Consider the following 9,800-nt stretch of genomic DNA (forward strand, 5'->3'; position numbering starts at 1 on the left):
TTCGCATAAACCAACCGATTTACCCGGGTCGTTCCTGTTGCTCTCGAGGTGGCTGCAAACTGCGTTACGTTTCTCTATCTAGGTAATAGGTTAGTGGTTTTACGAGGGTACGATCGGGTCGGACTACATTTGGTGTTTTTGGGAAATTTAGGGGAGAGTGGAGGCAATAGTAGCACTTCAAGGGCACGCTCTTTGTTTTCAGAAATTACTACGTAGATTTCACCGACCAGACATCATCCACATTAATTTTGACCGTCACCAGTTTTAATCGAGTTTAATTAAGTTTAATTTTAACGTTTATTTACTGTAAGGTATACGTATAATCATCGATAATTTCTTTGCAGCTGAAGTACCCGTCAGAAAGATTGAAAATTTCTACGACAAAGTTCTCTTTTCCATGAACGAAAACGTTTCTTTATCTTTTTCTCTCATAAGACACGGTTACTAAACAACTTTTTTTCTTCTTTATTCGTTTATAGTCGCATCAATGCTTGGATCATTAGCGACTAACACATAATTTACAAGTCGAACCTAAGATTCGTCATACATATGTTACATAGATACTAATTGTAGGGTATGCTAGCTCTCGCACGGTGTAGCATCGGTTAATTTCACTTGGAATATATATCTCCGTACATTCCGATTTCTTTCAAAAATCTTAACGTTTGTTCCATCTGGGTTACCTTACTAAATAATTCCTCGCGAGTTCCATCGTAAATTACAGCTTTATAGAATAACCATGGACGATAATTGAATTCTTCCGAGCCGCTGTTCTCGTATCCCGCTTCTTCGACTCAGCTTCTAGATAAAAGAGTCCGAGAGTCAACGAACCCTGGCATCGTATAGGGGCTCCTTTAAAGCCAAGCGAACGATCCCTCTCGCTGGTCTTCGCTCATCGCGGCAGGGAAAGTTAGTGCCAATTAGATGGTCCCGATAGGAGCATAATCAGGAACCGTTTTTGCTGGGTTCTTCCCGTTTTCGTAAAACAGGCTCAATCGGAGTCGGACATCGCGTTTCGAACTGCGGGGTCGAAGCGAGCTCGTTGAAGTTGTTCTATCTACCGGGGATCCGACGATAACGCCCGTTTCCCGGTAATCTGACCGCTTATCTGGCGATTTTTTTTCTCGGCTCTGTGCTCTCAAATCGGCCGGAAGTGCCCTACCCCTCCCGTAGCAGAGAATTAAAAGGAACCGGTTCTCGATTACGCGGAGCCGGTAATCTCGGTGTCGCGTTGCGGGAATCCTCTAATTCTATCGTGCGTCGTTACGATAGACTCGAGGCAGTTTCGACGTAAGATCGAAATAAATGGCGGCGAACGAACCTTCAATTTTTGCGATACCGAACGGAATCGATGAAAACGACGCCGGCGGTAGCCAGCCATCTCTGAACACGCTCGGAATACACGCGGTTTCCTTGGCTCGAGCTTTAACGATACGAAACATTCAGAAATACGAACGAGTTTGTAATTATTCACTTTTAGTTACTTCAACGTCTAATACTCAAACGATGTCAGGTTTTAGTAGCACATTGCGCCATAATTATTTTTCCAGATAAATCAATTCGTACCCTCTCGTCGTTGTACAAACATAATCATCCAATTCATTTACACGTAATACTGAATATTGGATCCGATATTGGATCATTGCTAACCTTTTACTGAAACATTTTCCATTACTGACCTACACGCCCTTGTTTGTTGGGGATAATTCGTGTAACACGCGATAATTTTAATAAACAACTTTAAACAAATGAAAAGGCAATACTCGATGACATCGAGAGGCACTCGAGTGACTCGAGAGGCACTCGAGTGACTCGATCGAAAGGTAACGTCGAGCAGACGCGTCGGACGTCTCGACGGCGAAACATAGCGTCTCAACGCCGGTTAAATTCGTTGTCTAGGGCGTCGAGACACGTTTTCACGCGCGAGGGGAGCCACCGCGAAGACCGTACCAGCGTAATAAATAAATAGGGGTCGATGGCGTTGTAAACGTCCGCCGTAAAGTGATTTAGCCACTTCATTGGCTCATAGAGAGTTAAGTGCAGACGCGGGCTACATAAACGCCCGGCCAAGAGATTCGCTCTGCTCTCTGTTCCGTTTCTTTGCAACCCCGTCCGCCATTCCCTCAACTCAGGCTCGTCCATCCTTGGCGGTGTAAATCCAGGGTCTACAGGGGTAGCCAGCATCGCAGGGCTTCCGACGGTTTACTCTCCTGCGAACGTAAAATGTGCCTTTATTTTTATGTCGGATTTAACCGCGGTCTGCCGCGGACTTTTCGAACGATCCCTCGGTGTGCTATGTGTGTCAATAACGGAGATCCACTCGTGCATCCACGACGTTGGATCCACTTGCTACGTTTCGAGATTGTTCATTCAGGGTGTCGGATCGCGGACAGCGTTTGTTTTCGTCGAGAAATAGTCGCGATGCTTCGCAGATGGTTATTTTAGATACGGAGTGTTAACAAATACGCGGAACCTTACTTCGGGTCCTGTGTCCATTTTGTGACCCGAGGCTTTGTCATCGAGATATAACCAGACGAAATAGAATCGCAGAAAGGACTCGTCGATTTGTATTGGACACGAAGACGCGATCCTGAGAAAAGATCTTGCACGAGCCGTTCACTGCAGAAATCGATTAACTCTGTAAAAGAAAAAGTTGAGAAATCCGATTAAACGGCCTGTGAAATAAATTATTTATTATTTAATAGAATTTTGTCATTTAATGCTGTTGATCTTTGTTAAGACTATCAAACTGACGGAATTTCAGATTTTTCGAAAAGCGGAGTTCATCGATTCGTGGAGCGAACCCTGTCTCGAAGCGTCTCCTCGATATTTCGAAGACCCGGTAAATAGAAACGAAACGCAAACGAGGGTCAGCTCGTTCCCGCTCGCGGTCGGTTGTCCGTTGTAGCGTGAAGTCATCGGGATTCGTAATTAATTTATTCAAGTCGAGGCCACGTCACTTTGTCTCGGTTGAATATTGCATTTTTCCATTAGCAGACCGCAATTCCCTATAATCGATATTTAATAATTCACGCGGGGCCTGCGCGATACGGGGAAAACAGAAATTGAACGTTCACGCTTAAAAAGAGCGCGGTTTTACAATACGGGCCGATATGTATCGCGAACGGATGACGGGGATCAGCGGGAAATTCCGCAATATTCTCCGTATGCAAACACGCGAAATGCAGTTATTCGCCGGTCACAAAATCCCCGGTAATAATAACAAGAAGGAAGTGTTTGCATTGGAAATTAGTTGGGGGGTTTTTGCGTAGGAAAATTATTACGCGGCCGTATTCCCGGAGAAAATTCACCGATACGTATCCGGGCACCGTGCACGGTTGTTATTTTATTTAAGGCGCGTATTTTCTGCGCGAGATACGCGACGAATTAAAAACCGCCCCAATTGAAGATAAGGGTTGGACATCGCGAATTTCCAATTTATTCGGCGCGAGAGTTTGTATCGTTCGCGGGCTAACGCGTTGCTTGAAGAGCTTCAGCTTGTACAGAGTAGATTTTTCGCGGAATTGTAGAATTTTCCACGATTTAGTCACTTCGAACTCGTGTTCTTTTATTTTATCCAACACTACAGTCTGGACATTTCGCACGTTCGATCATAGTTACGTGTATTGTTATTTAATTCTTTGCACTGGGATGTTCTCTGTCTAACATGGTAAGTCCAACTTGTTAGCGAGTGATCATACTGCAAACATTAAGGATTCATAATCAAGTCTAATGATACCAAAAAGGACACGTTTCCAAAGCTACACTCGTTCATACAATGCAAATTCTGTTCGCACGTTTTGAAAACGAGACAGCACGGAGTGCAAATGTTTAAAACAATAGAATTTCTAAAAAAGATTCCTATTCACTTCGTTATTTATAAAACCCTAGGCACGTATGAAAGGTTAATAAATATCACATCCAGAAAATTGTCTTCATCCCTTAGGAATGTGAAACTTAATCGCTCCTCCCCTAAAATCATACAAAAACATGAAACGACCAGTTCGACCACGCCTGTACTCGAACCTGAAACTCTCTTCCATCATCCAGCAATTGTTCGAGCCTTTCCCCGAAATCCTGTCCCGTTTGCATCGACTTCCCGCGATACACTTCGAACCGATCCCATTCGAGGCGGCCATCCTAAAGGGAAAGAAAACCGTCGGAAAAACTCAATCGTTTTTCCAGAAAGCGTTCCGAATCTCCTCGTGGAAATTCAGCTTCCTCCCCTCCCCCTGGCGGGGGTGGGGACGTTCTCTATACGGACGACTCGAAGACGGCTTCATTTTCCATCGGTTTTAATCTCCAACCCCTGCGGCGGTCCCATTCTCGCGTGTGTTCGCCGAACGTCGACCAATAGGACGGCCCCCCGACTCTTAACAGGAGTAGACAGATGGATTGAAGTGCGGAAGCTCTGTATTCAAGCACCATCCAAGCACCGCGAAGGACGACGCCGCTCGTTCCGGTGGAGAAATACGGGAGCGGCGGGAAGGTGGCCGTACTTAGAGTTGATGGCGTCAGCTGTTACGTACTGTTGTCGAGCTTGTGGCCCGGAGTCTCTCCTTTCCAACCCTTTCTCGCGGAAGAGGCTCGACGGCAGAATACAATATTCGATTTCGCCGCACCGACGGATAACGACGCATTTTTTCCGTAGCAATTTTCGTTAAAATCAGTATTTAACCCTTTGCGCTCGAGGCCTTTCTTTTCTGGTATCTATCGCCATGAATTCTAAGCTATCTAGATTTGAGAACAAGCTCACCTTTACCTCGCCGACAATCGGCGATTTTATCGACACTTCGTGCTCCAAAGAAATTAAACCTAAAGGAACATCAGGTATCGTAGCTTCGCTGCGTGAAACCGGTGAAACCTACGAACTCCGTAAGTAGAATTGGCGAGAAATGGTCAGACACGAACGAGTTGTATCGTATCCTAGATAATATTAACACTTTGCACTCGAAGCCTTTTTCTTCTGATATCTACCAGCAACTCGAGGCGTTTCTTAGCATTCTATTGCCATGAATTCTAACCTATCTAGATTTCAGAATAAGCTCACCTCGTCGACAATCATTTTATCGACACTTCGAGCTCCAAAGAAATTAAACCTAAAGGAACATTAGGTATCGTAGCTTTGCTGCGTGACACCTAATCACGCCTCTCAAGTCATCCTCTCGAGTTAACCCTCGAGGGTTAACGAGTTACCGAAGTTTGAATGCAGTTACGTGCTTCGTCCTCCGACGTCTCCACCTCTTTTCGTCAGTAATCCGCCAAATGTCGCAAAAATATAAATCTCTCCAGCGAAGGATGATCCGTGGTTTACCTCGCGACGACCTGCCACCGTCTTTGTCACCCGGAGATCGACAACAGAGCGCAATCCGGCTCCCTTATCCGTTTTGGACGAGATTCCCTCTCTAACTGTCGCGCGCCGTCTACCGATCGCCCGCTCGGCTTTTCCGGCTGGCGAATTCGATTTCGCATCGGGCTTGCTTCTATTCGCTGTAACTACTCGCGGTGGGGGCTTCACCCTCTCGCGGGATGATCTTATTGTTTCCCTGGGCCGTTACTCGCAAAAGGTCCGCCTTTCCCGGGGCTCGCGAGTGTCTCCTTTTATTTTATGGCGACGGGAATGGGGCTCCTTTTAGGGGGATGTCTTTCTGCCTCTACTCGCGCGGCGAGTTTTATTCGCAGCGAGTGGACTCGTGGGGACGGCGCACACTGCGACGAAACGGCTCTCGGCGAATAAAAAATTTCTGTAACTTCGGTTCTCTCGAAAATATTTTAACGAAATTTTAGAAAGTTATTCCCTATTAAACGTAAATATCTGGTCGAAACAATGGAGAAAAGATGTTCGAAGCAAAAATAGACGAACGACGACTGAAAAAAACACATAAATCATTTGTAACGTTACAGAAATAAATATACATCGAGGGAAAACTGTGATTAATATTTCAAATTGAAACCTCGCTTCGATTTGTTGTTTATTCTTTTATTGCCTCGGTGAAAAAATTGGTTCCACTCGGCAACAAGGATCGAGTTTCAGGGAAAATGAAAAGCCTCGGCGTGTAATACGAATAAAATAAACACGATCGACGTACGTAATTATGGCGAACGGTGCCGGTCAATGGAATTGTCCCTCCGCATCCGTTCTCTGTCCAGTAATGGAATTATCTCGTTCTTTCGATCGAGCGTAACGTTTTGTTCCAACAAATAATGTTTACGTTCATCCATAGACACTATATGAAATCAAACGCATTACAGCGATTAAAAGATTCGAGCGAGTAACGAAGCGAAAAATGAACCGCGATGGAATCGTTCCCTGAAAGCATTCGAAACAAAAATAAAATAAAAAATGAACGTTATTTCGTTCGCCAGTGACTCGCGAATTTTCGTTATTTATATTTCAATTTCATTCGTCCGTTCGTTAAGTCGTTACTTAATCCTTTATCGTTCCGATTACGTACAAGCAACCAGCGCGATTATTGCTGCAATGTTTGTAGAATTCCTAACAATACGAATCGCAATGGAACAGCGATCCCGATTTTGTACGTTTCATTATTACTAACGATAAATAAATTAATTGACGTACCGTTCGTCAATTTATCAACGATCGTTTTTGAGGAATTCGCGCGGCGGATTTTAAAACGATACAGAGCTTCCATCTCGGGCAGCAGTTATGGAAAATTAAATGTATGGTAATACGCGGTCATTGTGCGAAAGCTCGCACCATTTGTATGTGTGGGTCCCGTTTATGACAGGCGCCATTATGAAAATTTGACGTACTAGCGCGTGACACACATATATCGCAGCCTGCTTTATTGGTCACATATAAATTTGATGGCCCAAACCCGTCATTCAACGTACACAAGCGACTATTTAAACGTCACACCAGACAACACCAGACGCTGATTTATCGATGGCACTTAAATCTGACAGACAAGTAGTTGAATCGGTGTTAACGGATCACATTAGTCGGGTTTCACGCGAAATAACATCGTCTCTCGTTAAGGCATTAATATACGCTTCCGACACTCGACGCCGCCATTAAACGTTGTACGAATAAATCTTTGGCTTTCATCGAAACAGCGAATACTAACCGCGCGCCAGTTTCGTGACAGAAAATGACACGATACGTACGTTAACAATGACCCGAAGCCAACTATAGCGATTCATTTGCAGAATTTGTTCGATATAGCGTTATACTTTCATTTATTTACGAATGAACGATGTCAATAAAGAGTTGCTAATTATTCTACAAAATGGCCGATGCAACTGCGAGTGAACGATAGGAGAATAATATGATATTATTATTAACTGTTAGAATACATTCTCTAGTAATAAATAACGTACAATGCGCGTTAATATTCAAGCTTTTAACCTACTATGACTCTTTCGATTCTTTTTCTGAAATGCTCCACTTTCGTACGCTTACGTACACGCGCGTCAAACGTTTATACCAAATGAACAAAAACGGTTCGAAATTAATTCCACTTTAACTAGCAAGCTCTATTTAACGAGGTTTGCTGAAATCCGACACGGCGCAAAGGCACACCTCACCCCACGGGGCATCGGTCAGCTTCCGAAACTTGTCTAACTTTATTAATATTCCGCAACGTTGGCGAACGGTTACCATTCGACGTTGTCCCTTCTGCCCTTCTCGTTTTTCCTCTCCCTGGTTCCATCGTGGCTGAAAGAATCGTGTTTCAATTGGCGTGTACTGTATGAGTAAAAAGAAAAAAAAGAGGGAAAAAAATGGGCCGGTGTATTTAAGTGGATTCCACGCGGACACACTCGTGGGACTGGTCGCCGAAAACGCTCGATCGATTTCGACAGTTTCGCCTCCGATAGACCGCACCGATCGTGCCGGTTACCGAAAATTAAAAAAGAGAAAAACGAAACAGAGAGACAGGGAGCCGGAGAGAGGCGAAAAGGTTACATCGACTGACGAAAAGGGACGAGCGCAGCCAGCTGCGGGACGAGAACGTTTCCAGCTCGAATAAACGTCACCGATACGCTCGTGCGACGTTCGATAAATTGTTGACGGTTCGTAGGGAATCGCGGCAGAAGTTGTTTCGCGTTATCGTGCAGAAATAAAGGTACGAACTCGGTCGGGCGTCGCGCGACTTCCTTCCGCGCGGAGCTTATTCGGTGATGGACACGGTTCGGCTTGAACAAATTTCCGTTGGGCGTTTTTATATAGTAAGTTGGTACGTGATATTTATTCTATAACCGTTTCTTGAAGTACCACAAGCTTGGTCAGGCGTTACAGGGTTGTACTGGTTTAGAAATTCGCGATTATATTGTTTCAGAATCGAACAAGAAGACGGCCTTCTATGGTATGCGACTTCTTGCGAATGAAATCCTCTTTGGTGGACACGACGATTTATTGTAAGTAACTTTTCACGCCTGCTTATTTTTTGTACTCTGTTGAAATTTAGGATAAAGCTTCTTAAACGTCTAAAAATGACAAAAGGAATCCTAGACCTCAAGAATTTCGAACAAGTACCAGTGGAGTAAAAGGGGTCCCATACTATTTTGAAAAGAATCCAATACATTGGACATTTATATCGCCGATGTCGCCTTTGCCGCAAAGGTGGGAAAGAATCGTAAAGAGAGAAGATGTTACGTTTCTCCTTAAAGGTATGTTTCGCGTATTAATTCGAACAGCAGAACGGTAAGTGGGACGAACCAGCGGGAAGACGTAATAGTTCAAGTGGTCCAACTTGGAGCAACTCGTCGAACTCGAAAGTCCTAAATTTAACGATAATTGTATTATACTTCCAAGAACCGTCAGAAATTAGCGCTATCCGTCTGAGCTCGAGGCGGCATCGACTTCCCGAACCCGGAAGTGGTGGCTAAATTAGGCGTAACGGCCGCAAAACACGCTCCCCCAAGTATTTGTGTATTTGCGAAACTAATCCATTTCAGGTGGTCGCGCAGCGAGCGCGTGCCACGCGAATCATTTCCAAACTGGGATTCAAGGAGTTCCCAATCTACCGGCTGTCGTTTCGACGAGAATTATGCGTTCCTTAGACAGTGAGGAGAGAGAGAGAGAGGGCCGCGGGAGGCGGAGGCGAGTAATTAGTTCGGCCCGCTGAGCAGCAACGCGATTATTCACGTAAACGTCTTTTGTTCGCGTTGTAATTGGCCGGGAATTCGACGCGTAAACGGAGCATGACTCTATTCGTTGGTACATCGCGAAACAATGGGGAAGCCTCTTTGGAGACGGCTACGATGGAAGGATTGTCATAGTAGGATGTAAAGTCTCGTCCAAGTTTCTCGACGATTCGAGCATTTTCATTCGTGGTTCGCGGTCTTTTTTTTTTTTTTTTGGAATTATATCAATCTTCGATAAGAGTCGAGAAAGTACAATGCACTGTATTACCTAGTATTAGAATGAAATTAAAAAATGACTAATTGGTAATATATTAGTAGACCGTGGATGTTTATGTAAGTTCACATTTTTCACGGATATAGGAGAAGAATAAAAACTCAAGTGAAAATACGTGATCAAAACTGTACGACGCGTGTATTATCGTTGAAAAGTTGTGATACATTTTTCACATTTTTGTAGTTCCGCGCATTCTTATAGATCAGAACATCCGCGATCTATATATTCCGCTGTAATTTATGAAACAGTCCACGGGAGTCGAAGTTCGTAAAATTTGATATTGCCTCGATTATAATTGCATTTTAATAATATATAACCTCCCTAAACTTCGATCGTTACTTTTAACGCTATTGAATTTTCATATCTAAAGTTTTCACAGTTTCAACGGTAAGTTTTAGGGAGGCATTTATACGAAAAT

Source organism: Hylaeus anthracinus, unplaced genomic scaffold (genome assembly GCF_026225885.1).
Source record: "Hylaeus anthracinus isolate JK02 unplaced genomic scaffold, UHH_iyHylAnth1.0_haploid 11985, whole genome shotgun sequence".
Taxonomy (NCBI): domain Eukaryota; kingdom Metazoa; phylum Arthropoda; class Insecta; order Hymenoptera; family Colletidae; genus Hylaeus; species Hylaeus anthracinus.